The 27,040-nt window shown below is 50.1% G+C and overlaps 1 pseudogene; it reads right to left on the reverse strand.

Moving 5' to 3' along the window:
• Positions 1–1,270: 1,270 nt before the first annotated feature.
• Positions 1,271–25,307, reverse strand: LOC128834416 (class I histocompatibility antigen, F10 alpha chain-like; annotated as a pseudogene).
• Positions 25,308–27,040: the final 1,733 nt, after the last annotated feature.

Below are 27,040 nucleotides of genomic sequence, written 5' to 3' on the forward strand. Positions count from 1 at the left end.
CTGTCTGTCTCTTTCTCCGTTCTACACCCCTCCCCTGCAATTCTGTTGGGCCAGGCACGCAGCAAGGACTCTACCCACTGTGCAGTCACCAATGGGATTGGAAGGACACAAGCACTGCAACCAGAATGACAAATGTGTGTCTCTCTCTTTCCCAAGGCTCAGCATCCGTGAGGCCGAAGACCTGTGCTGCTGGGACTGGCAGCAGGACAGCAGGCTCCTGGGCTACAGGAACACAGCCAGGGTGGGGGAGGTAAGGACACTCTGCCAGGGCATGAGACAGCTCTGGGAGCGGGGCTGGCTGGGTCCCCTGCAGTGGCTGCCTCCGGGGGCCACTAGATGGAGATGCCATTCTAGCCCCAGGAGTTGGAGCCTGGCTCTGGGCAATCTGCTAATGCCTCACATCCTGTTGGTTTTGGGTCTTCGGAAAGTTCTTCTCGGAAGGGCAGAGAAGACTCTTCCTCCGGACGGCACTGCTGGCCATCCACAACCCCCTGCTGCGTGTCCAGGGGCGGCACTAGGCACCAGCAAAACAAGCACGTGCTTGGGGCAGCCCATTTGCAGGGGCAGCAGGGATCCAGCATGGGAGCTGAGAACCCGCAGGGGGTCCTGGGGGCTGTAGTTCCTTGGTTAGCTCCCTGCCTATATAGCCACCCCTCGAGCAGGGAAAGAACTACATTTCCCAGCATTCCCTTGGCCACTAGCAACAGGAAAGAGGGGGAGGGAGTGAGGAAGCTGAGACCTCCTGCTGTAAATGGAGAGCTGCGCTGTGAGTAGGGATTCCACATTTTAACATTAAAAAAATAGGGCACGCCCCAGGGAGGGAGGGTAGCCCCACCCTGCCCCCATCCACTCCCTCCAACTGCCCCCCACAGAAACCCCAACCCATCCAACCCCTCTGGCCCCTGATCACCCCCTCCTGGGACCCCTGCCCCAACTGCCCCCCACGACTTATCAATGCTCCACGGGTCCTTGTACCCAACTTCCCCCTTCTTGAGAACCCCCCCCGCAACTTCCCCTCTAGGACCCCACCCACTACCTGTCCCCTGACAACCTCCTGGGACTCCCATGCCTATCCAACTGCTGCCTGTCTCCTAACTGCCCCCCCAACCCCTGACCAATCTAACCCCCCTTCTCCCTGCCCCTGACTGCCCCCCTGAACCTCTGGCCCATCCAACCCCTCCTGCTCCCTGTCCCTTGCCTGTCCCCATCCCTGGAGCTCCCTACCCCTTCTCCAACCCCCCAACCTCCTTACCGTACCACTCAGACCAGCGTCTGACCAGTTATTTATTTACTTATTTTTGCGGGCTTCTGTACCAGCCATTGGATTGTGTTATAGCTTTCTGTGCTAAATACATCCCCCACCATATACACACAAGCAGTTACTGCTCACATATCTAGCATACTGTACAGGGTGTGCAAACAGCACTGCATAGGGCAGAACACTGAGTGCACACACTAAATGCTAACAATTACTAAATGAGTTTATCCATTAAAATTTTGGAAATTATTTTGTGCAAATAAAGCATTTTTATAGAAATTATTGCATCTGAAAAGCAAAAAGTGGTCCAGTGAGCAGATAGATGAGGCCAGAAATCCCACACGGGACACTCCAAGTACTAGAGAAAAGCTTGGCAGGTGTTCATTGATTCTTGTAGGGAGACAGAGCAGAGCTCATCCATCTTCCTCTTTGGGGTCCCCTCAGGTTGTGGCACAGACTCCAACAGACTCTTTTAAGCTGCAGAAGTTAAACACAGGCAACATCTATTAAAGGGAACCTGCCATAATGTTTTGCAATGACAGTGCACACTGCTGTGGGGCGGTCACCCTAGTGGCTGCAGTGTTCAGTGGACAAAATCTCTAACTCCGCCGACAAAGCTTTTAGCTCAAGTCTGTTCCTGGAGCCTGAGGTGCTGGGCTCTGTCGCTCCTGCTCCCTCCCGGCAGTTTCACTGGAGACTGGTCTCTGAAGCAGCTGGGTTTATCATTACAAATCTCAGCCAATGCTGTATCAGCAGTTCACCAAGAAATCCCTCTCACTAGAGTCTTTCACACCTAAATTCACCACAGAGGAAACAAGGGGGATTTGGCAGCAAACCTGTTCCTGCACCCCCAGTGTAAATAAAAGATCCAGAACTCCCTTTTTCTGCTCCTTGGGCTGGTTTGCTAGAGGGGACGGGCCACTGAGACTCAGGGTCCAATGACTTGGACTAGGTGTCTCTTTCCAGAGGCTTCAGTGAGAGCAGTGAACCCCTAGGCTAGAGCCCCCCTCACTTACCCCTGGCAGATATGTCAGAGCCACTAGATCCTTGGTCATTTGCTGTGCAGAGGAGGAGAAGAGAGTATATTAGCATCTCTCACAAGGCAGGGTTTCAATGTAGTTAGTAGATTCAGGGGACTCTTATCCAAAGGGAACAGTCATCACCTTACTCTTCCCTAGTGCTGAGATGGTTGGTGCACAGATCAGTCTACAGTGCAGCTGCCCTGGATTTCCATTATTCACATGCAAAAAACATTACCACTGTAGGGGGACAGCACTGACTTGTGCTCTTCATGCCTCTTCAGAATGGGAGCACTGAACACTCAACATTCAAAGGCTAGCAAAGTAGGAGATGGTGGGTTAAGGATACATAAGAATGGCCATACTGGGTCAGAGTTAGTTAAACTCTCAGTAATTTAACTGATTAAATACCAATTTTTTTATACAGGCCAAATTTTTCAAAAAGTGGAGCCCAAATTTAGGCTCTTCAGCCTGCCTTTAACCATCTAAGGGAGGGGTTTTCAAGAGTGCTTAGGGCACAAGTCCCATTGACTTCAAACTGCAAAACCTGACGGTTGAAGGATTTCAGCTCTTTACTTGTGGCAGTACTGTATACTGGAAGGTGATGCGGGCTGCAAATCATCTAGCTCTTACACATCCCTTTTCACTCGTAGATCTCAAAGCTCTTTACAAAGGAGGCACAGAGCACAAGCTATTTGCTTTTCAATTCTCAGTCTGTGTAGTCTCATAATAGGGGATATTAATGAGGCCTTGGTCTTGTCTTTTTCAGCACAGATGAGCATTTTAAGTATGAAACTTAGTAGAAAAAAATCTACATAAAATCTGAAATTTTATTAACAATTGGGAAACTAAAAAACCAAAAAAGTAGAAAACATTCACTTTGGCAATTTAAGACCATATAATGGAAGAGAAGATCTAGCAATATGTAAATAAGAAATCTGACTTCAATTTTCAAAAACAAAACAAAAAAAACCCCTAAATTTAAATGTCATAATTTAAATAAACATTTTAGTTGTGATTTTTAGCCACCCTAAGAGGAGGAGTTCCCAAAGGGTGCTGATGAAAATGTGGGCAGGTAGGAGAAACACCAAAAGAAAACCAAGAACTGTTGTTTGAAAACACAAGGCAAAGGAGAAAGCGACATCACTCAAGGCAACTGAGTTAAGAGAAGAAAATCACTCTTGCCTTTTGTTGAAAGCAAACTGAGCAGAACGAGTAGTTGAAAGACAGATTGCAAGGGATTGAGAAGAGCTGGGAAAGTTAAGGTAAAGGCCAACTGGTCCCAATACAACAGTATCTTTGATCCTATATAAAACATACATTTTCAATTCATGTATTTGTGCTTTAATGCAATTTCTAGACAGATAGGGTCTGAAAGCAAGACAATTTAACACACATTCTGAAACTGGAGCTGAACAGTTTCTAGTTTCTGGTAAATCTAATCTGGCTAGTGTATTTATATATTTTTTTCATCAGTCAGCACCCTCATCCCCCGCCGTCCCCACCTGCACCCCAACCCTCTGCCCCAGCCTTCTCCTGCAACCTGAAATCCTCATGCCCAGCCCAGCCCCGCCCCAGAGCCCTCACCCCCACACTCCAACCCTCTGCCCCAGCCTGGAGCTCCCTCCCACGCACCAAACAAACCCCTCAGCCCCATCCCATTAATTTTGTTATGTGCCCCAATATGGAGGTGATCTGTCACACATCACCTCCATATTGGTGTCACATAACAAGATTCATTCTGCACACGAGTGGGAAAAATTAGAGGGAACACTGGTTGTAACTGTAGGGGTCCTGACCCAAAAAGGGGATGGGAAGCACGGCAAGGTTATTGTAGGGGGGTTGTGGTATTGCCACCCTTACTTCTGCGCTGCTGCTGGCAGGGCGCTGCCTTCAGAGCTGGGCACCTGGCCAGCAGCGGCTGCTCTCTGACCACGCAACTATGAAGGCAGTGCAGAAGTAAGGGTGGCAATACTGTAATCCCCTACAATAACCTTGCAACCCCCCCGAAAACCCTCTTTTGGGTCAGGAACCCCAGTTTGAGAAACGCTGGTCTCCCCTGTGGAATCTGTATAGTATCGGGTAAAAGCACACAAGACCAGATTTCACAGTACATGACGCATTTTTCAAGGCTGTGAATTTGGTAGGGCCCTAATCATAATTGCTCTGCATATCCTGGTTTGCCAACCTTTGACTTCTGGGAATTAAACACTCCCATTCTGAAAGGACATAGGGAGCCCAGGGCAGGGCTGAGCACCTGCAACCTTAACTCCATATTAACAAAGTTCTTGCATGTGAATTTCCATTGTTCTGGAGTAACAAGGAGGAGCGAAGGAGGCACAACTGAGGGCCAACTGTAGGAGGAAGGGGGGGTGCTCTGAGGAGGTTGTGTTGGCACTTCTCAAACCTCCTCAGTTATCTGCTGGAGGCACCCCCGAGAGGGTAAAGAGAGCTGGATGGCTACACCCTAGCAGGGCCCGGCAGATCTGCGCACTTTATACTGACTCTTGGTGCCAGGCATTAGATGGCCTCAGATGCAGTCCATCATTTATGTAAATATTTCCCATAGTTGTTAGTCTTGGTCTTGTTCCTAAAGCTAATTATGGAGACTACTGAGGAGGGGATTTGAACTTGTCATCCACGTGACAGCTTGGTGCTGATCTGAAGTCAATGGAAAGATGCCCATTGGCTTTAACAGGCTTTGAAAAAGACCCAGATTTCACATGTGTTGAAACCCAACTTTCAGATGAGTCAAAAAAAGCACAGTATAACATTAAAAGCAGGTCAGACACCTTCAGGGTCACACTCAGCCACACACAGCACAGCTCTAGGGGGATAATAACTCAGTCCAACACCACCGTATACATTCCTGACTATCGCCTTGTCTGCACTAGCAAAATTGGGACCCATCCCCACAAGCAATGCAATTCCACCAGTGATAGCAAAGGTGGAGGAACTGAGGAGACGGGGTTCAGGTGTTTTTAACCACGGCATCATCTAGACTTCCTCTGAGCAAGGTTATAGAACATGTGTCTACAGCCACTCTACACTACTGAAGAAGACCTCTGCTGGGAAAATAACAGAGCAGGGTACAGATTATCCAACAAGTTTTTGGAATGTATTGGAGACAATTTTTCTTTCAGAAGATGGAGAAAGCTACTGGGGGAGAGGCTGTTCTAGATTTGACTTTGACAAATAGGGAGGAACTGATTGAGAATTTGAAAGGCAGCTTTGGTGAAAGTGATAATGAAATGATAGCGTTCATGATTCTAAGGAATGGTACGAGGCAAAACAACATAATAAAATAATGGATTTCAAGAAGGCAGACTTTAGCGAATTCAGGGAGTTGGTAGGTAAGAGCCCATGGGAAGCAAGTCTAAGGGGAAAACAGTTCAAGAGAGGTGGAAAGTTCTCAAGGAGACATTATCAAGAGCACACGTGCAAACTATCCCACTGTACAGGAAAGAAATGAAGGATGGCAAGAGACCACGCTGGCTTAACCAGGAGATCTTTAATGATCTAAAAATCAAGAGAGTCCTACACAAAGTGGAAACTAGGTTAAATTACAAAGGACAACTGTAAATAAATAACACAAGTATGTAGGGGCAAAGTTAGAAAGGCCAAGGTGCAAAACAAGATCAAACTAGCTAAAGACATAAAGGGTCACAAGAAAACATTCTACAGATACATTAGAAGCAAGAGGAAGACCAAGGACAGGGTAGGCCCATTAGCCAATGAAGAAGAGACGCCAATAACAGAACATGGGAAAAGGAAAAAGGGCTAAATGTTTTTTGTTTCGGTTTTCACCCAAACGTTTCATAGCAATTGGACGTCTAACATAGTGAATACCAGTGAAATTGAGGTAGAATCTGAGGCTAAAATAAGGAAAGAACAAGTTAAAAATTATTTAGACAAGTTAGATGTCTTCAAGTCACCAAGGCCTGATGAAAAGCATCCTAGAATACTCAAGGAACTGACAGAGGAGATATCTGAGCCAATATCTCTGGAAAGTAATGGAAGATGGGGGAGAGGGACTGGAAGAGGGGAAATATAGTGCCAATCTCTAAAAAAGGGGATTAGGGACAACCTGAGGAATTACAGACCAGTCAGTTTAACTTCAGTACCCAGAAAGATAATGGGGCAAATAATTAGGCAATTTGAAAACACATAGAAGATAATAAGGTGATAAGTAACAGTCAGCATGGATTGGTCAAGGTCAAATTGTGTCAAACCAACCTGATGGCTTTCTTTGACAGGGTAACAAGCTTTATTGGGGGCGGGGGGAATGGTAGATGTGGTACATCTTGACTTCAGTAAGGTTTTTGATACTGTCTCACAGGACCTTCTCATTAACAAACTAGGGAAATGCAGCCTAGATGGAGCTACTATAAGGTGGGTGCAGAACTGGTTAGAAAACCGTTCCCAGAGAGTAGTTATCAATAGTTCACAGTCATGTTGGAAGGGCATAACAAGTGGGGCCCCTCAGGGATCAGTTCAGGGTCTGGTTCTGTTCAATGTCTTCATCAATGGTTTAGATAATGGCACAGAGAGTACACTTATAAAGTTTTTTGGACGATACTAAGGTGGGAGTCATTGCAAGTGCTTTGGAATACAAAAATGATCTGGACAAACTAGAGAAATGGTCTGAAGTAAGTAGGATGAAATTTAATAAGGACAAATGTAAATTACCACACTAAGGAAGGTACAATCAGTTGCACACATAAAGAATTGGGAAATGACTGCCTAGGAAGGAGTACTGCAGAAAGGGATCTAGTGGTCATAGTGGATCACAAACTAAATACGAGTCAGCAGCGTAACATTGTTGCAAAAAAAAACAAACATACATAATTCTGGGATGTATTAGCTGGAGTGTTGTAAGCAAGACACAGGAAGTAATTCTTCCACTCTACTCTGCGCTGATTAGGCCTCAACTGGAGTATTGTGTCCAGGAAGGATGTGGACAAACTGGAGAAAATCCACGGGAGAGCAACAAGAATGATTAAAGATCTAGAAAACATGACCTATGGGGAAAGACTGAAAGAACTGGGTTTGTGTAGTCTGCAGAAGAGAAGACTGAGGGGGAAATGTGATAACCGTTTTCAAGTACATAAAAGGTAGTTACAAGGAGGAGGAAAAAAATTGTTTTCATCAACCTCTGAGAATAGGAGAAGAAGCAATGGGTTTAAATTGCAGCAAGGGAAGTTTAGGTTGGACATTAGGAAAAAAATCCTGTCAGGGTGGTTAAACACTGGAATAAATTGTCTAGAGAGGCTAGAATTATAGAAACTCAGGGTTGGAAGGGACCTTAGGAGGTCATCTAGTCCAACCCCCTGCTCAAAGCAGGACCAATCCCCAATTTTTGCTCCAGATCTCTAAATGGCCCCCTCAGGGATTGAACTCACCACCCTGGGTTTAGTAGGCCAATGCTCAAACCAGTGAGCTATCCGTCCCCCCAGTCCCTCCCAGGTTGTGGAATCTCCCTCACTGGAGGTTTTTAAGAGCAGGTTAGTCAGGAATGGTCTAGATCAGTGGTTCCCAAACTGGGATTCGTGAACCCCTGGGGGTTCGCAAAATGTTACAGGGGGTTCTCAGGAAAAAATTCCCTAATGGCGGACAGAGCTGTCCATAGGGACCCTGAGCATCACAAGGCCAGCAGCCCGGAGCCCTTGGACTGCCAAGAGCTAAGCAGATCAAAGCAAGCATATCTATCATACTGAGGAGATTTAAACTTCAAGACTCCTTATAAGAAATGGAAAGGGAGGGGGATATTTTTTGCTGTTTTTAAAATTAAATAGGCAGCTACTATTGTTTTTAAATTATTATGAAGAACAAGTTTAAGCTCTGTTGTAAGGTGTGTTGTTTGCCTGGACTGCTCAAGACCTGAATGCTTGTGTAGGAGGAACTCTTTGAGTTGGCTTCTTAAATACCTTCATGCTGTTTCACATCTGATACTCCTTCATGAAATATAGGAGCTTTGTCTTATAAACAGGCTTATTCAAAGTGATACAAGCTACGAAAGTGAGACCTTGGAAGAGTGTTGCCGTTTTCATAATGTAATAAAAATACTGTAATGATATATAATAATTAATAATAAATAGTGTGTAATAAGCATGTCATAAAAACAAATTTTATATTTCCAAGGTCACTGCTTTTATAATTTATACTCCGGTAAAGGGGAAAATCCCTGGAAATATTCATTTTTAGGAGGGGGTTTGCGAGACTTGACATTTTAGTGAAAGGGGTTCACAGGTTAAAGTTTGGAACCACTGGTCTAGATAATACCTAGTCCTGCCATGAGTGCAGGGGACTGGACTAGATGTCCTCTCGAGATCACTTCCAGTCCTACAATTCTATGGTACTAGAGCAGGGGTCTGAAACTCAAATGACCACGAGGGCCACATGAGGATTAGTACATTGGCCCAAGAGCCGCATTACACAAACTTCCCCCCCCCGCCACCCTCAGCCACACCCCCACTCCACTCCCTCCATGAGGCCCCGCCCCTTCCCCGAAATCCCCACCCCAATTCTGCCCCCTCCCTGCCCCAAGGGGGTGCAGGAGGGGTGTGGTGGGGGCTCAGGGCAGGGAGTTGGGGTGTGGGGTGCAAGAGGGGTGCATGGTGCAGCAGGGGGCTCAGGGCAGGGGGGTCGGGATGCAGGAGGGTCTCAGGGCAGGGGATCAGGGTGTAGGAGGGGTGCGGCAGGGGGCTCAGGGTGCAGGGTGCGGCAGGGGGCTCAGGGCAGGGGGTCGGGGTGCTGGAGGTTTCAGGGTGCAGCAGGGGGCTCAGGACAGGGGGTCAGGGTGCAGGAGGGGTGCGGGCTGTAGCGGGGGCTCAGGGCAGGGGTGTAGGAGGGGTGCAGTAGGGGGCTCAGAGCAGGGGGTCAGGGTGCAGGCTCTGGCCCGGCATGCACTGAGGGCAGGTTTCCTGCCTGCCCCCCCTGCTCCCGCGGTGCTCCGGGAAGAGGCCGGAATCTGGGGGAGGAGGGGCACAGGGGTCTGTGTCACTGTTGCGTCCAGGCACCACCCCCAGCAGCTCCCATTGGCCGCGGTTCCCCATTCCCAGTCAATGGGAGCTGCTAGGGGTGGTGCCTGGACGCAACAGTGACAGACCCCTGTGCCCCTCCTCTCCCAGGTTCCAGCAGCTTGCCGGAGCCGTGCGGGGGCAGGGCGGCCAGGGAGGAGCCTGCCCTGCCCCCAGTGCACATTGGGTCGGAGCCTCTGTACGTAAACACTGGGGGGGGGGGGGGGAGGGGGGGCGGGCGGGAGGTGCTCGCGAGCCGCAGAAAAACAACTCCACGGGCCGCATATAGCCCGTGTGTTTGAGACCCCTGCACTAGAGCAATATTTGGAGATTTCCCTAAAATCCTCATTGTAGACAAGGCCTATAAGTGGGAGCGAGGATCTCCTGTCAGTACCTCTAGGCTAAAATCCACAAGCAAATACTGATGGCTGTTCAAAGATGGTCACTTGAAAAGAGGCGATGGGTCTCTTGTCACTTACCCTGAGCTACAGTGTAGCCGTCTCCCTTCCTCCCTGCAGAGGAAAGGCAAATTTCAGTGAATTCAACTCCCAAGGTAGGAACCGACTCCGATCTGTGTCCGCGGCTCAGAAACAGGGCCCCTGGCCCAGCACAGCCCCCTGGCGCTCAGTAATGGACTCAAGGTCCCAGGCGCTCACAATCGGCAGGAGACAAAGACAACGAGACAGTTTCCAAAGACCTCAGTGCACTTGGTGCTAAGCTCATTGGAAAACCTAACCCCAAAAAAACTACCCGTACCCAGTTTCTGGGTCTGGCCCTCCAGCAGCTCCCATGGGGGTCATTAGCTCAGTTCCACAGTGGGACAGTTACACTGTACAGACACTGGTTCCTGTACTGCTGTTGTCCTTAGGTGGGTGTGCAGGGCCCAGGAAGTCCAGGGAATACCCCCATCCCAGCCTCTTTACCTGGGCGTTTCTTTTTTCGGACAACTACTCCAATTATAACACCAATCAGGACAACTGCAGTGATAACTCCAGCCACAGTGGGAATCAGATTGTTATTTGGTTCTGAAATGGAATGGAGAGAATGATCAATGGGGAACCCCCACACTAAAACCCTCCTTTCATCCCACTGCAGGGATCAGTCAGTCAGCTCCCAAGATAAGGGCTGAGTCCTGCAACCTTCCTACCCCTTCCACTGCAGCCACCATGCATTGCACCCCACCATAGAAAGTTGTGGACACTAGACCCAGCCTCTACCACTTCAATTCATAATAAATATTTAGCACTTGAAATAGAAGACTTATAACATTAATAAATCTTCGTAAACCTAACTATGGGTGTCAGTATCGTCCCTAAACGGGAAAGGAGGAAGACTTGCTGAAGATCATACAGTGAGTCAATTCAAGAGTCAGGAATAGACCCCAGGAACCCTGACTTCCAGCCCCTCCCGCTCTAACCCACTAGCCCCCACTCCCTTTCTAGAGACAGAACCCAGGAGTCCTGGCTCCCAGACCTCCTGCTCTAACCTACGAGACCCCACTCCCCTTCTAGAGCCAGGGATAGAAACCAGGAGTTCTGGCTCCCAGCACCCTTGCTCTAACCCACTTACCTCCTAGACCCAAGGACAGAACCCAGGAGCCCCTAACCACCCCCGACCACGCTGACTTTTATGACTAATGGAACACAATCCCATTGTAGGAGTCTTGTAATAAACTAAAAACTGACCTCAAAGCTCTGGCTTTCTCTGCCATGAATAGTTACAGACACAATGCAGGTTTTTTGAGGGGGCAAGAAGTGAAGAGGGGACGACAGGGATATTTTAATACTGTTCTTGGTTTATATAAACCTGTGTGACAATGTTCTGTCCTTGTCTCTGTGGGTCCCGTGTTTCCTGGTGAATTTTGCTAGCCTCAGAGCCTCACTGTGACCCTCTATGTAGCCCTTCTCTCTTTAGAGCAGGGGTAGGCAACCTGCGGCACGCGAGCCAATTTTCAGTGGCACTCACACTGCCCGGGTCCTGGCCATCAGTCGGGGGGGGCTGGCTCTGCATTTTCATTTAGTTTAATTTGAAGCATTTTAAAAACTGCATTTACTTTACATACAACAATAGTTTAGTTATATATTATAGAGTTAGAGAAAGAGCTTCTAAAAACGTTAAAATGTATTACTGGCACGCAAAACCTTAAATCAGAGTGAATAAATGAAGACTCAGCACAGCACTTCTGAAAGGTTGACAACCCCTGCTCTAGAGGCAAGGGTCACAGCCTATTGAGCCATTTTCATCATAAGCCAGCAAGGAAGGTGAGGAGAAGCTATCCTCCCTTGCACAGACTCTGTTGCCTCCCAGTCTCCATGATTAATCAGGGGGCAAAGGGGGGAGTCCGGGCCCACCCTCTACTCCAGGCTCCAGCTGGGACCCTAATAGTATCAGCTATGGTAGCTGACCTTTTAGAAACAGGATGCATACAATTCCCTGGGCCACTTCCTCAAGATCCACTTCACCCTTACCTCAGGGCCACCTACCTTGTGCCTGATATGGTTTGTACTGCTCAGTCTCTCCAACAGCAAGGCTTCCTCCTACAGCTCCTGTCACATTCACCCACCTGACTAACTCCGAGGCTTTTAACTAGTTTCAGCCAGCCCCTGATTGGCTTCAGGTGTCCCAGTCAACCTAGATGTCCTCCCGGCACTCAAAAGGAAAGATTTTAATTGGTCCCAGGTGTCTTAATTAACCTGGAGCAGCTGTCATTTGCTTATCCTGGTAACAGGGATTTGTTTAGCCTGTGGCAAATATATCTGTCTCCCATTACTTTACTATGGGCATCTGGGCTTGCCCCGTCACACCTGTTAAACCCAGAGTGCTGTATACACTTTCAGACAACAGGAGAAGCTGATTAGTGAAACTGAAAGATCCACATAATAATACAGCAAAAAGAAAAATATTTCTAAGAGAATAAGGAAATGCGGTTTATGACTGTAGCGGGGTGGCTACCCCACTCATGCCCAGGGGGGCTTGAAACAGCCCTGGGAGAGGGCTGGGGTTAGGCTGATTGGCAAAGCAGCCACAGCTGTGGCCAATTTAATCAGGGCCCAGCTGGCCCTTATAAGAGGACAGTGGGCTTGGAGCAGACAGTCTTTTTCTGAATGCAGAGAGGGAAGAACCTGGCTGCAGAAAGTACCTAGAGTGGAGCAGGATTGGGGGAAGGCCAAAGAAGCTTGGGAGCTTCAGCCTGGGGAAACCCTCAGGCTGCAGGGCCTAGTCTAAGGCCATACAGGGTACTGAGGTTGAAGGGGGCAGCCCCCGGGTAGGCAGAGGCAGAAGGTCCAAACCCCCCCTTGCCTATAATGACTGGCTAATACAGACTGCAGTCTGCCCCAGCGAACGGGGGCTGGATGATGACTGGCAGTAGCCCATAGGCTGAGGCGCGGTGGGGATAGTGGGGGTGGGTCCTCCTGGGAGGGGAGACCCAGACTAAGGGGGTACTGCCAGGGGGCCGGAAGGGACACGGGGCCTGGTGGCAAGTGGGACACTGGCCTGCAGAGGGCGCTCCAGAGGCTGGTGAGCTGATTCCCCAAAGAGACCAGCAGAAGGAGCCGCCAGGTGAATTGCTGCCAGCATACGACACAAAAATTGTTTGCACTTCCAAATGTTGCATTTTTCCACATCCCAATTAACCAAGCAAAAAGATGTCTGGAAGGCAGCTCCACATGTAATAAATTCTTCCTTGTGCTAGGGGTATAGGGGACTCTCCCCTGTCATGCAGGGCTCTAATCTGCCTCCTCGCTTCATGCCAAGGCCAGACCCTCTCTTCCAGCATCACTGCGCACAAAAACAAGCTGCTCCCAAAATTAAACCTCTACGTCTGGCCACATGGGCAAGAATGAAGGGCCCAGAGAGCTGTGTTTCTGAGAACCTGCTGAAGTTGAGAATGGGCTGGAAGCTGAAGCAAGACCAATTCTGACTGGAAATAAGGGGCAGATTTGAGCTTTCCTTGGGATGTGATAAATTCTCCATCCCTTGGAGAATTTACAACTGAAATGAGCATCTCTTTCTGACGGATCAGCTCTAGTTTGCCCACAGGCTACCAGGTTGGTCCCTGGTGTGATTCCCTGCCCTGGGCTATGCAGGGGCTCAGATTGCTCTCTTCCAGCGTTAATGTCTCATTGTTAATCTTCTCCCTTCAGAGACACTGTATTGCTGAGATGTATCAAACCGCTCCAGAGGCAGCAAACTGGAGAGCAAGACATGAGCCCCAGGCACTGTGGCCCCCCCTCTCTCTGCAGAGGGACAGAGCCAAAGAGGACAGGGCCTCACAAACCCTAAGGAAATTCGGATTTATAGGATGAAGCTGGAATGAGAATTTTTCAGGGTTTGAGTTTAATGGAATCCCCCTCTCCCACTAGGAAAACAGACACAAACACAAACTCCTTACCCCAGGAGACAGAGAGTGGCTCTAACAGGCTTTCATGCTCCACGTGACATGAATAATGGGCTTTGATCTTGGGATCAATCTCCATTGTCACCCAGGTCTGGTAGGTCCCATCCCCACTGGGTAGGATGCCTTCAGAGTAGGTATCTTGCTGTTTGCTCTCCCCATTTTTCAGCCAGATCACAGTGATGTCCCGGGGATAGAACCCACTGACCTTACAGGAGAGGGTGGTGAGGCCATCATGAGATGACCTGTCACTCACTCTAGCTGTTGGGCACACTGGGAAAAAGAAGAAACTGAAGTTAGTTGTTTTCAAGCTCTAAGCCAGGCAGCCTTTGCTGAAGCTTTGCAGCATGAAATTCGGAGACCCGAGCAGTGGGAGAGGATGAGAGTCCATGAGACAGAATCCCTCTGATGAGAGCCACCATGTTAGAGTATTTCTGTGCCGAATTCACAGCATCAGCAATGGTGAACCCCGAATCCAGGTCCCTGACCAGATTCTATGAGTGTGGAAACCAGAAGCCTCTGCTCCCAGGCACAATGACACAAGTACCTTAAAAGGCTTCACTAAGCTCCAGATACAGGTGTCACAGAGGTCAGTCCTTAATCACATGCTGCATTTGTGCTCATCTCCTATCAGTTGCTGGGTAAGAAACAGCAAAGAATCTTGCCCTGGCCAGGGCTCAAAAAATGAACTAGATAAACTGACCAATTAGAGATGGAAAGGACCATTAAACAAAAAAATGACACATGGTTGTAAACTGCCCCTCAAACAAGTTAATATTAATAGGCTAATTACTTGTAGGTTGTTACCAAAACTATTTACCCCAATATTATAGATTTCAAAAGGATTTACACATGTTGAAAAATCCATTTCCTGGCCCCATGGTACTGACATACACATTACACTGCTGTGTATGGCTTTTTCTTCTTGGCATTTGTAAAGATGGCAAAGGACAAGATAATGTTCTGCTGAGGTTTGAGAGAGATATAAGCAACTAGTATGTTGCAAAAAACTGGGTACAAATTTCAAGTAACCTTGAACAGCGAGTGCAAACTGTTTGGGAAGGGAAAGATCAGGGTGTGTAATGATGCTAACTAGTTTGGGAAATTTGCGTCCATGGTAACAGACAAGGTACATACATGAGTAATAGTGAGTTAACATTTTGAAGCAGACTGCTGCTGCAACTGTCCTCCTGAATCAGAGTGGTAAAGCATTTAACCTCTTCCCTTCTATGTTTGTGCTGATTAATCTTTAACTAAAAAGCTTTGGTAATAAATTTGACTGAGTGTGATTATCTGATGTCTTATTGATAAAAGAATCAAAAAGTAAATATGAAAGTATTGCAGCAAAGGCAGGTCTTGAGGGGGAAAACTTTAAGGACAAGGGGAGCCTTCTTCCAGGTTAATATGGGGAGGGCAATTCCACATGTAGGGGATGGCATGGATGGAAGCACATAGATGACTGTGGGACAAGTTTGAACAAAGAGGCAACAAGGTCAAAACTACCGTCATTCGTGGAACACAGGGGCTGGGGGTAACGCAAGAAATATGATGGTAGAGACACTGAATGAGGAAGAATTTTATGGTAAATGAAGCTGGTGTCCATAGAAGTGGTGGCAATTCCATACTCAAAGTTCAGGGAAGCTTTCTCTACAGAATCTATTTTTCAGAGTGCTCTAAAATGCACATCCATATGCAGATTGCCTTGATAACGCTGCATGACACCAAGGGAAGAGGTAGATTTTGTGGTGTGAAGTTGGGCTCATTTGTTCAAGTGGCTCTGGAGAGACAGCTCCTCTACACTGAACTGCTTTTAACATTTTCAATTTATCTTTTTTTCCAGCAGAGCTGGGGGGGGGGAGGGAGGGGGGAGAGAAGAGGAGTTGTTTCCCCACCCATCCCCGGTACAAGGTTAGCTGAATGGCCCCCTATGCCCCCCGCTCCATTTTGGAACTGGGGCTGGAGAATGGAGATGTAACTTGTAATGACCTCCTGGGTGGGTCTTGTCTCCCTGCCTTACCTTTCCTCTGTAGAGTCTCCTTCCCGAACTCTAGAGCACTCCTTAGCCAGGAAATACATGTCTCCTCCTGGAAGTGTTTCCATCCCTGGATATCATCTACTTCAGCATGCCATCTCCTCTTGGTGATCTGGGCCCCAATATCTGCTGCTACCCAAGTCATCGTCTCCTTATCGAAGGTAAGAAAGTCTCGTCCATCATATGAATCCTGGTAAAACGCCTGAATGGTGTTGTCTTCCCGGAGATCACAGCCGAATACCGTCTGGATAATGTGAAACCCTGAAACACAGCTGAGGTTCAGCAGCAGCCTCTCTCTGAAAATCTCACCAAGACCCCACTGCAGGTAGCCCAGTGGGTCCTCCCCTTGCTACTGGGCCCTCCCTCCCCTGGGATATGGGGTTCCCATTTATGCTGTTGGGTCCTACACCCTCCCAGCTCCTTTCAGGTGGGAACCCAAACCCACAGGGGGCACCCTCTCCATATGTTGAGTCTTGTATACTAAAGACCCCCCACTGCAGAGAGCTCACAACCTTCAAGGAGTACCTCACTGCTGCTTGTTCTTGTATGTTCCCTGCAGGGGGTGCAGGGTGACACACCAAAAAGGGAGTACTCCAGATATTGCAGGGGTCTATCTCCTCCAGCTCTCTTCTGCTCTCTGAGGATCTGCCCCAATTCTGGCAGTCAGGGTCATTCTGGACAAGAGAGTGAGTGCAGAGGGTCTGTACCCTACTCTCTCCTGCTCTGGTTATATTTATTTTGCAGGGTCACTTGATCCCCCACCTCCGCCATACACAGTACCCCCATGCCCCTGTGAGGAGGGGGTACAGTCTGACCCCCACACTAACCTCTGCTCTAGTTTAATGACCTCACAGAATCCCCACGGTCAATCTGTTTCCCTGCCCCATCTTCCCCGTACCCCCAACACAATCTAGGAATGGCAAAGAACCAACTTCAGATGCTTGGCCTCTTTTTCACAGGGCCACTGTCTCAAGGTGATTCCTTATAAGGATCAGGCCACTGATGGCCCTTAGTTCAGCTGGCCACCATTTTCCTACAGCCAGGCTAATCTTCACAACGACCCCCATCTCGCACACAACCAAAAGCAGACTCAGTTAATACAGCCACCCCTGGGCTGATAGGAGGCGGGAAGGGAAGGGGATGGGGACAGGAAGGAAAATTTAGGGGACAGGTAGGGAGGTTGTGGTGAACAGAGAACACTGTGGGGATCATGAGGAAGACTGAAAAGTGCAGAGAACAGATCAGACCCCTAGCTTGGCAAACAGGGCAGAATGTGGGGGCACAAAAATAACCCACAGAGGCTCCCAAATATTTTCACCCCTCCCTCACCCTGCATTTGATACAGCGAGGTAAATGCCTAGATTTTCAGCAATCACTAATGATTTTGGGTGCCCAACTGAGACCTTTTAAGGGGACCTGATCAGAAAGTGGGAGTATCTGGTGTCTGAATATCAGACACCCAAAAATCCCTAATCACATTTGGAAAAATGCAGTCTAGGGATTAAAATACAATTTGGTGTCCCAGTCAAGCCCACTAAGCTGTGTCCCTGAACTATGCCACAGGCTTGGACAAAAACCAGTTTCTAACCTTTCTGTAATGGTTGTTCTCAGAGATGTGTTGCACACGTTCATTCCACGCTAGGTGTGAGTACACGTTCATTCCACGCTAGGTGTGCGTGCCCCGCACAATCACCGGAAACTTTTCCCTCAGGAAAAGCGCTGGCTCTACCACCCTCTGGTACCATGCGCTTATGTCACAGTGTGAGGGGACCAGTTGACCCCGCACTTTCTCAGTTCCTTCTTGTTGGCAACTCCAACGGAGGAGGAGGACGGTGGCTCGTGGAATCGACATGTGCAACACATCTCAAAGAACAACAGTTACAGAAAGGTTAGTAATCATTTTTTCTTCAAATGCTTGCATACGTCCCTTCCACATTTGGTGACTCCTAAGCAGTACTGTAAGAGGTGGGCTTGGAGTTCATGGACACATGGATTACAACACTGCCCAATCAAACCCAATGTCATCTCTAACTTGCTGGGTGATGGCATAGTTGGAAGAAAAAGTATGTACTGATGCCCAGGTCACTGCTCTGCAAATGTCCTGGATCAAGCTTGGGCTACGAACACCACTGAGGAAGCTTGTGGTCTCATAGAATTTGTACCCAGTTTTTTAAATATAAATATATGGAGATATTCCTACCGAGTCCAGTCCCCTGCCTTCACTAGCAGGACCAAGTACTGTCCCCTGACAGATTTTTGCCCCAGCTCCCTAAATGGCCCTCTCAAGGACTGAACTCACAACCCTGGGTTTACAAAAACAACAAGGAGTCTGGTGGCACCTTAAAGACTAACAGATTTATTTGGGCATAAGCTTTCGTGAGTAAAAACCTCACTTCTTCGGATAGAAGTGAGGTTTTTACTCACGAAAGCTTATGCCCAAATAAATCTGTTAGTCTTTAAGGTGCCACCAGACTCCTGGTTGTTTTTGTAGATACAGACTAACACGGCTACCCCCTGATACTTGAAACCCTGGGTTTAGCAGGCCTATGCTCAAACAACTGAGCTATCCCTCCCCCCACAACATACTAGTTGCTTATCTCTCTCTCAAACCTCACAGCACATGTGAATGCACAATGTGATCCAGGCTGAAATTCTCTGAATCTTTCATCCCATCAGCTACTGCCACAAAGAGCTGTGTGGATTTATGGATCGACTTTATATATAGTCCTTTCTATATAGAACACCAGGGCGCACCTAATATCCAGGTATGGAGATGTCATTCCTCCCTATTCTTGTGCAACTTCGAGAAGAAAATGGGCAGGAAAATACCCTGATTACAATGAAACTCCAAGACTACCTTTGGGAGGAACACAGGGTGGGGGCAATGTTGTACCTTGTCATTCAAGAACACTGTATACAGAGGTTTTGACATAAAAGCACTAATCTCCAAGACCCTCCTGACTGAGGTAATTGCTACCAGAAAGGTGACCTTCCAGGAAAGGGCACAATGCCAGTGGTTTGAAGGAAGGCCCTGTGAGCTCTGACACAACCGGGTTTAAGTCCTCCAGGTGGATGGGTTCCCAGATTTGTAGGTATAGTCTTGTGCACAAAAGGAATCGGGGGGGGGAGGTGCAGAACTGGTGATTTCTCCAAGGGAGTAAGATGACATCTGTGAGTGAGCCCGGGTTGCAGACATGCAGACAGCAGAACTGCTGACATTTCCTGTTCTGTCTGGTTGTGAACAGGTCTATGAGGGGAGCACTCCGCCACTGGAAAATGGCCCTTGCTATGTCGGGACATAGGGACCATTCGTGGTGAGAAGAGCTGAGCTGCCAGCTCGTTCTCGGCTCCCGGACGGTAAGAAGCTTTGAGGTGGACCGAGTGCTTTATGCAGAACTCCCACAAGCAAATGGCTCCTGACACAGGGGGGAGAAGAGCAGGCCGCTCTCTGCCTGTTGATGTAAAACATGGCTGCCATTGTCTGTAAGAACTCGCACCACCTTGCTTGCGATGGTGGGTAACAACACCTGACATGCTAGGCCGACCGCCCTGAGCTCTCTGACATTTATCCGTAGCAAGAGTTCCTGCTGGGACTACTGACCTTGTGTCGTGAGGTGCCTGAGATGGGCAGGCACTGTGAGCACCGAGTCCAAATGATGGCTGTTTGGCCAGTACTCTGAGGCCAGCCAAGCCCGAAGGAGTCTGAGGTGCAACCTCGCATACCACTCCACATATATGCACATGACCATGTGACCCAACAGCCTAAGTGGGCCTTGACCTGTGATGACACTGATTGGAAGTGGGCTTCTGGGAGGAAGGCCCTGGCCTGGGTAGAACTGAGCAACGCTCCGATAAACTCTGTCCTCTGAGCCGGGACGAGTGTTGGCTTCTGTTCGTTTAGCAGCAGGCCCAATGCTCGAAAGGTTGTTTGGACGAGGTGGTTGCTGGCTTTCACCTGGGATTGGACTGGCCATTGACCAGCCAGTCACTGAGGTACAGATACAAATGCACCCCTCACCTTCTCAGGAAGGGCTGAAACTATTACCAGGCATTTCATAAAGACCCATTTGGCTGCTGACAGGCTGAATGGGAGGATGGTAAACTGGCAATGAGTCTGGTTCACAACGATCCCGAGAAACCACCTGTGGTCTTGGAATATAGGTGTGTGGAAATAGGCATCTTTCAAATCGAGGGCAGCGTCCCAGTCCCCTGCATCCAGGGAAGGAATGATGGAGGCCAGGGAGACCATGCGGAAGCTCAACCTTTTGAGGTAACAGTTGAGGCATTGCAGGTCTAGAACGGGTCGGAGACGCCCTTTGGCCTTCGGGATTAGGAAATAACAGGAGTAAAACCCTTTCCCTCTTAAGTTCCAAGGCACTTCCTCCAGGGCTCCTGCACAGAGAAGGGCTCGCACCTCCTGGGCTAAACGTTGTTCATAAGAAGGGTCCCTGAAGAGGGACGGGGTTGGGGGGCAAGAGGGAGGCATGGAAACGAACTGAAGCGTATAACCCTCCTCCACCATACTCAGCACCCAATGGTCTGAGGCAGTGGTCCCCAACCTTTCTGTGGTGAAGAGCACATTCATGTTTTCAGAAGAGTGTGGCGGGCGCCAACAATTTTTCAAGACTTATTTTGTATTTGTACTTTATATAATACGAAAACCATCATATTTAATATTACATAATATATGAATCCATAAGCTAAAAAAGGTAATTTTACATGTAAAAGGTATTAATTAAATTATTCGGCAATTATTCTTTCACCTTACCATGTGAATTTGCTCTTTTTTTATTTACCCTTTTTTGGGGTGGGGAGGGGTTCGCAGTTCTGGGCAGCGGAGAGAGAAGCCGCAGCCCCATGCCTGCCGGGAACAGAGATCACCGGCAGCCTGCAGCCCCAGAGTTCTCTGTCTCCGTCAGGCGCAGGGCCGTGGGGCAGCGCCGAGGGAAGCCGGGGACAGAGATCACCGGCGCCCGCAGCCTGCAGCCCTGGAGTTCTCTGTCCCCGGCAGGCCCAGACAGCGGCTTCTCTCCCCTTCTGGGCACTAGTTGGTGGACGGGCACCTATAAATGCCCCGGCGGGCACAATGGCGCCTGCGGGCACCGCGTTGGGGACCACTGGTCTGAGGTGATAAGGGACCTGCTGAGCTGAAGCGGGAGAGATGGTCCAAAAACAAGAGGAGCAGGATCCGGTATGGGAACTGGTATAATGCCCTTGAGTGCCCCACTGGGCTCTGTCCCCTCCCTCAATCCCCAACACACATCCCGGTGTCCCTTATACCTGTTTACATGAACCACGTCTCGACCCTCCTCCCCCCCGATGTCCCTGCATCCCTAGGTCATGTCCTGTCCTTCACTCACCCTCAGTCTGGTTGTAGAGCTGACTCAAGGTGTTCAGACTTGCGTTGTACCATTTCTGGTAGCGCTGTGCCCACCAGGTCATCTCGTCCCAGAACTCCAGACCCTCTTTCTGCGCCATCCACACTAGGCCGGGCTTCGCCCGCTGCGTCTCGCTGGTGTAGACGTAGTTGAGCTGATCGTCCACGTACACAACACGTCTGTACCAGGGCAGCCCTGGGCCAGGCTCCGACACCACTGTGTCCAAAACGCGCCTGGAGTGCAGGCCTGGGGGGGGTAGATTGGAGGAGGGGGGAGTCAGACCCAACCGGACCCTGCCAGGAGCCCCTGGCAATATGCGAGAGGTGGTGCCATCCCTTAGGAGCACTCCTGTGGGAGAGAGACCTGGGAAAGGGCTCACAGAACGGCCTGACGGGGAGAAAGAGATGGTGGGGTAGAAGGAGAAAGGGAGGCAGGACTGGAGGGGGAGTAAGGAGGGGAAGGGGTGGGGAGGTACAGGGGGGCTGGAGCATGTGGGGAGGAGGGGAGCATATGGGGACAGTGTATTGGGGGTACAGGGGAGTGTGAGGCAGGAGAGGGGGCCCAGGAGGAGGGCCAGGGCTGGAGTGCCGTGTGAAGAAAAGGGGTGTTATGGGAGAGGGTGGGGCAGGAGGACTGCAGGACAGGAGATGCAGGAGCTCAAGCTGGGGAAGGCAAGGTGGGCAGGGGGATGCGTCCAAGCTACAGGTAGGAGCCAGGACACCGGCTGTGCACAGAATTTACTATAATTTATTCAGAATATAAGAACGGCCAGACTGGGTCAGACCAAAGCTCCATCTAGCCCAGTCTCCTGTCTTCCGACAGTGGATAATGGCTGGTGCCCCAGAGGGAATGAACAGAACAGGGAATCATCAAGTGATCCATCCGCTGTCGCTCACTCCCAGCTTCTGGCAAACAGAGGTTAGGGACACCATCCCTGCCTATCCTGGCTAATAGCCATTGATGGACCTATCTTCCATGAATTTATCTAGTTCTTTTTTGAATCGTGTTATAGTCTTGACCTTCACAAGATCCTCTGGCAAGGAGTTCCACTGGTTGACTGTGTGTTGTGTGAAGAAATACTTCCTTTTGTTTGTTTTAGACCTGCTGCCTATTAATTTATTTGGGTGACCCCTAGTTCTTGTGTTATGTGAAGGGGTAAATAACACTTCGGTATTCACTTTCTCCATACCAGTCTTGATTAAGTTAGTCTTGGTTAGTCTTTAAGGTGCCACCAGACTCTTTGTTGTTTTGATTAAGACTATGATTTTGTCATGGATATTTGTAGTATCACACCTGGACAGGTCCTGGGCAACGAAGAAAAGCTCACGGAAGCCTGTGACCCATCCGTGACTTTTACTAAAAATATCCATGGCAAAATGGGGAGCTCAGCTACGTGACCCACACACCACCCAGAGGGGTAGGCAACCGCAGGCCACTCAAAACTCCGGGTCCCCCTGCCGCCCACAGCAACTGGGAGCGGTTGGTTCCCCCACAGCTCACGGAGGCCGCCCCACCACACCACGCCCTACAGGTGCTAGGGAGACCGCACAGCTTCCGGCCACCCCGTGTTGAAGTCATGGAGGTTGCTTGAAGTCACAGATCCCATGACTTCCGCTACCTCTGTGCAAAAAAACCAAAGCCTTAGTCTTAATTTTATAGACTTTCATCATATCCCCCCAGTCATCTCTTTTCCAAGCTGAAAAGTTCCAATCTTATTAATCTCTCCTCATGTAGCAGCTATTCCATACCCCTAATCATTTTTGTTCCCCTTTTCTGTACTTTTTTCAATTCCAATATTTCTTTTTTCCGATAGAATGACTACATCTGCATGCAGTATTCAAGATGTGGGCATACCATGGATTTATATAGAGGCAATATGATATTTTCTGTCTTACTATCAATCCCTTTCCTTATGATTCTCAACATTCTGTTAGCTTGTTTGTTGCCACTGCACATTGAAAAGAACGAGGAGTCCTGTGGCACCTTAAAGACAAATGCATTTATTTGAGCATAAGCTTTCGTGTATGCATCTGATGAAGGGGGTTCCAGCCCATGAAAGCTTGTGCCCAAATAAATTTGTTAGTCTTTAAGGTGCTACAGGACTCCTTGTTGTTTTTGCTGAAACAAACTAACACAGCTACCACTCTGAAACTGCACATTGAGTGCATGTTTTCAGAGACCTATAACAACTCCAAGATCTCTCTTGAGTGGTAACAGCTAATTTAGACCCCATCACTTTATAGGTATAGCTGGGATTATGTTCTCCAATGTGCATTACTTTGCATTTATCCACACTGAATTTCACCTACCATTTTGTTGCCCAGTCACCCAGTTTTGTAAGATCATAGAAGATTAGGGTTGGAAGAGACCTCAGGAGGTCATCTAGTCCAACGCCCTGCTCAAAGAAGGGCCAACCCCAACTAAATCATCCCAGCCAGGGCTTTGTCAAGATGGGCCTTAAAAATCTCCAGGCATGGTGATTCCACCACCTCCCTAGGTAACCCATTCCAGTTCTTCACCACCCTACTAGTGAAAAAGTTTTTCCAAATATCCAACCTAAACCTCCCCCACTGCAACTTGAGATCATTACTCCTTATTCTGTCATCTATTACCACTGAGAACAGTCTAGATACATCCCCTTTGGAACCCCCTTTCAGGTAGTTGAAAGCAGCTATCAAATCTCCCCTCATTCTTCTCTTTTGCAGGCTAAACAATCCCAGTTCCCTCAGCCTCTCCTCATAAGTCATGTGCTCCAACCCCCTAATCATTTTTGTTGCCCTCCATTGGACTCTTTCCAATTCATGTACATCCTTCTTGTAGTGTGGGGCCCAAAACTGGACACAGTACTCCAGATGAGGCCTCACCAGGGCCAAATAGAGGGGAATGATCACGTCCCTTGATCTGCTGGAAATGCCCCTGCTTATACAACCCAAAATGCCGTTAGCCTTCTTGGCAACAAGTGCACACTGTTGACTCATATCCAGCTTTTCGTCCACTGTAACCCCTAGGTCCTTCTCTGCAGAACTGCTGCCTAGCTATTCGGTCCCTAGTCTGTAGCAGTGCATGGGATTCTTCCGTCCTAAGTGCAGGACTCTGCGTGAAGAACCTTCTGGGAGCCATTAAAGGCTAGAGAGATCCAAGAAGCCTTTTCCCTTCATTTAAGCCTGGTCTATGGGGTGTGTGGGGGGGCTAATTTACTCTCTCTCACTAACCATCAGCAAAACAGAAATCTTGTCTGAAAGCCTCATCCTGCCCTGAGATGCTGGGAATGAAACAGCCTGGGCAGCGCTTGTAACCGGCAATTTCCCCACAGTCTGAGCAACTCAGGAGGCTGTGACGGGCTTGTCAGTGTGTGCAGCACCCAGAGCCGGCTCCAGGGTTTTGGCCGCCCCAAGCAGCCAAAACAAAAACAAAAAGCTGCGATCGCGATCTGCGGTGGCAAGTCCTTCGCTCCCAGGCGGAGTGAGGGACCGTCTGCCGAATTGCCGCCGAATAATTGCCCTCTCCAGAGCGGCTGCCCCAAGCACCTGCTTGAGAAGCTGGTGCCTGGAGCCGGCCCTGGCAGCACCCACGGGTGCAGGCCCCAACGAAGCCACACCCCCTGGCTCAGTGAGGTTGGCATTAGATTAAAGGGTTACAGTTCAGTGGCTCTCAGCCCCCCAGCTCCCTCCTCCCTGCGCCCTCCAGCCGCGGCTGCCCCCCGACACCCAGCTCCCCCCTCCCTGCACTGCCGCAGCCCGGCTGCCCCCCTGACACCCAGCTCCCCCCTCCCTGCACCCACCCAGCCTGGCTGCCCCCCTGACACCCAGCTCCCCCCTCCCTGCACCCACCCAGCCTGGCTGCCCCCCTGACACCCAGCTCCCCCCTCCCTGCGCCCTCCCACCGCGGCTGCCCCCCTGACAGCGAGCTCCGACCTCCCTGCACCCCCCAGCCCAGCTGCCCCCTGACACCCAGCTCCCCCCTCCCTGCTCCTCCTGGCCCGGCTGTCCCCCTGACACCCAGCTCCCCCATCCCAGCTGCCTCCCGACACCCAGCTCCCCTCTTCCTGCACCCCCCGGCCTGGCTGCCCCCCGACACCCAGCTCCCCCCTCCCTGCTCCTGATACTCACGGGAGTGACCCCCCGACAGGGCTACAGCCGCCAGCAGCAGCAGGCGGAGCGCCAGGGCCATCGCCGCCCCGCTCAGCGCGGCAGGACTCGGCCCATGGACCCGCTCTCGGCCGCTCACACGCCGGGCACGACCCCGGGCACGACCCCGGGAACTTCGCTGCGCGCTGCCAGCTCCCGAGTCCCCGCTACTGAGCCGGAACCGCTCCGCGGCAGGGATTGGCTGAGAGGGGAACATCCCGCCAATAGCGGCGCACAGACCCGTCTCCGTCACCAGTCGCTGGGCAGAACCCGCTGGGCAGGCGGGGGGGCGAAGGGGAAGCGAAAGTCTGAGCGGAGGGGAAATGGGGGGGGATTTGGCCCCGGGGCTGTAATGACCAGAGCAGCAATTAACTAATGAAGCCCGCACCTTGCTAGAGGGGCCTCTGGCCTTAATTGGGACTTGTCCCAGTTGGGGAGACCCTGTGCTGCGATGTAGCGCTAGAGACTACAACTCCCATGATGCCCCGGGGGAAGAGGGCGGGGGGGGGCAGTGGGCTCTGTGTTGGGCAGAGGGGCCAGACTGCGGGGGAAGGGCGGGGGGGCAGTGGGCTCTGTGTTGGGCAGAGGGGCCAGACCGCGGGGGAAGGGCGGGGGGGCAGTGGGCTCTGTGTTGGGCAGAGGGGCCAGACCGCGGGGGAAGGGCGGGGGGGCAGTGGGCTCTGTGTTGGGCAGAGGGGTCAGACCGCGGGGGAAGGGGGGGGGGGGCTCTGTCCCTACCAGGCGCTGCTGCCAGGGGCACCAGATGTCCTGATGTATAGGGACAGTCCCGATAGTTGGGGCTTTGTCTAATATCGGCACCTGTTACCCCCGCCCCGATTTTCACACTTCCCGGCTGGGCGCCAGCTGCTGCTGGGCAGCGGCCCGGAGCCTGCCGGGCTTTGATCTCCCGGAGCCTCAGAGGCTGTTGGTGCTTCCCTGGGGTCCGAGCAGAGACTTGCTGCTGCCTATAAATCTGCAGAGGGACCTACCACCCTGTCCCAGGGGTGAGTCACTTAGGCAGCGCTGAGCCCAGTCAGCCACATTGCTAACAGCTGCACAGAAGATCTCGTGGTCACAGGTCACCAAGGGCCCCTACAAAGTATGAGTACCAACAGGACACTAATTTCACAATTGCTATATCAGGTCATGTGCCTGGGGAAATTCAGGTGTATTATCAGCATGGGCACCAATGACCCGGAGAATAGTGTTTTAACCGGTTGCATTATATTTACCTCCTGATTAATATAATTATTGTGTTCAATTGTGTGTGTGGGATTTCTTGGGAGCCTCCAAAAATATCTGGCAGGTAAGTGGGGGTTACACTGGTGTTAGAATTTCCCTCCTAAGCTGCCCTGATGATCCTGCCAGGAAGGGACACGGGGGGTGGAGGGCACCGCCAAATACATTCATATGGGAAGAAAATAAGTAGATTACACCCTGCAGAGCTGTAGGCAGGATCTAGAAGAACCCAGGCCAGTCCATCAAAACCTATATGACTGCCTCCTTTAGAGCTAACCTGGTGGATGGGGGGCACTGTGATGCTGTGGAACGTGGGAGGCACTTTATCATATTGGTGATACCAGTATTATACAATTGCGATGAATTGTGCTAGATATGCCATGTGAGGTATCTGTGAAAATGTTAGGATTTGCCAAGTATGATAATCATATTTATATGTTTGTATCACCTTTGTAGTGTGAGTTATAGATACGTAGGGTATATCCGTGTTTCCAGACTTGTGCAGTGTTTCTGGGTGACACCCCCACACAGACTGGCATCAGCACTGCCTGGCCTGTTCAATGATCCATCAA

Source organism: Malaclemys terrapin, chromosome 3 (genome assembly GCF_027887155.1).
Source record: "Malaclemys terrapin pileata isolate rMalTer1 chromosome 3, rMalTer1.hap1, whole genome shotgun sequence".
Taxonomy (NCBI): Eukaryota; Metazoa; Chordata; order Testudines; family Emydidae; genus Malaclemys; species Malaclemys terrapin.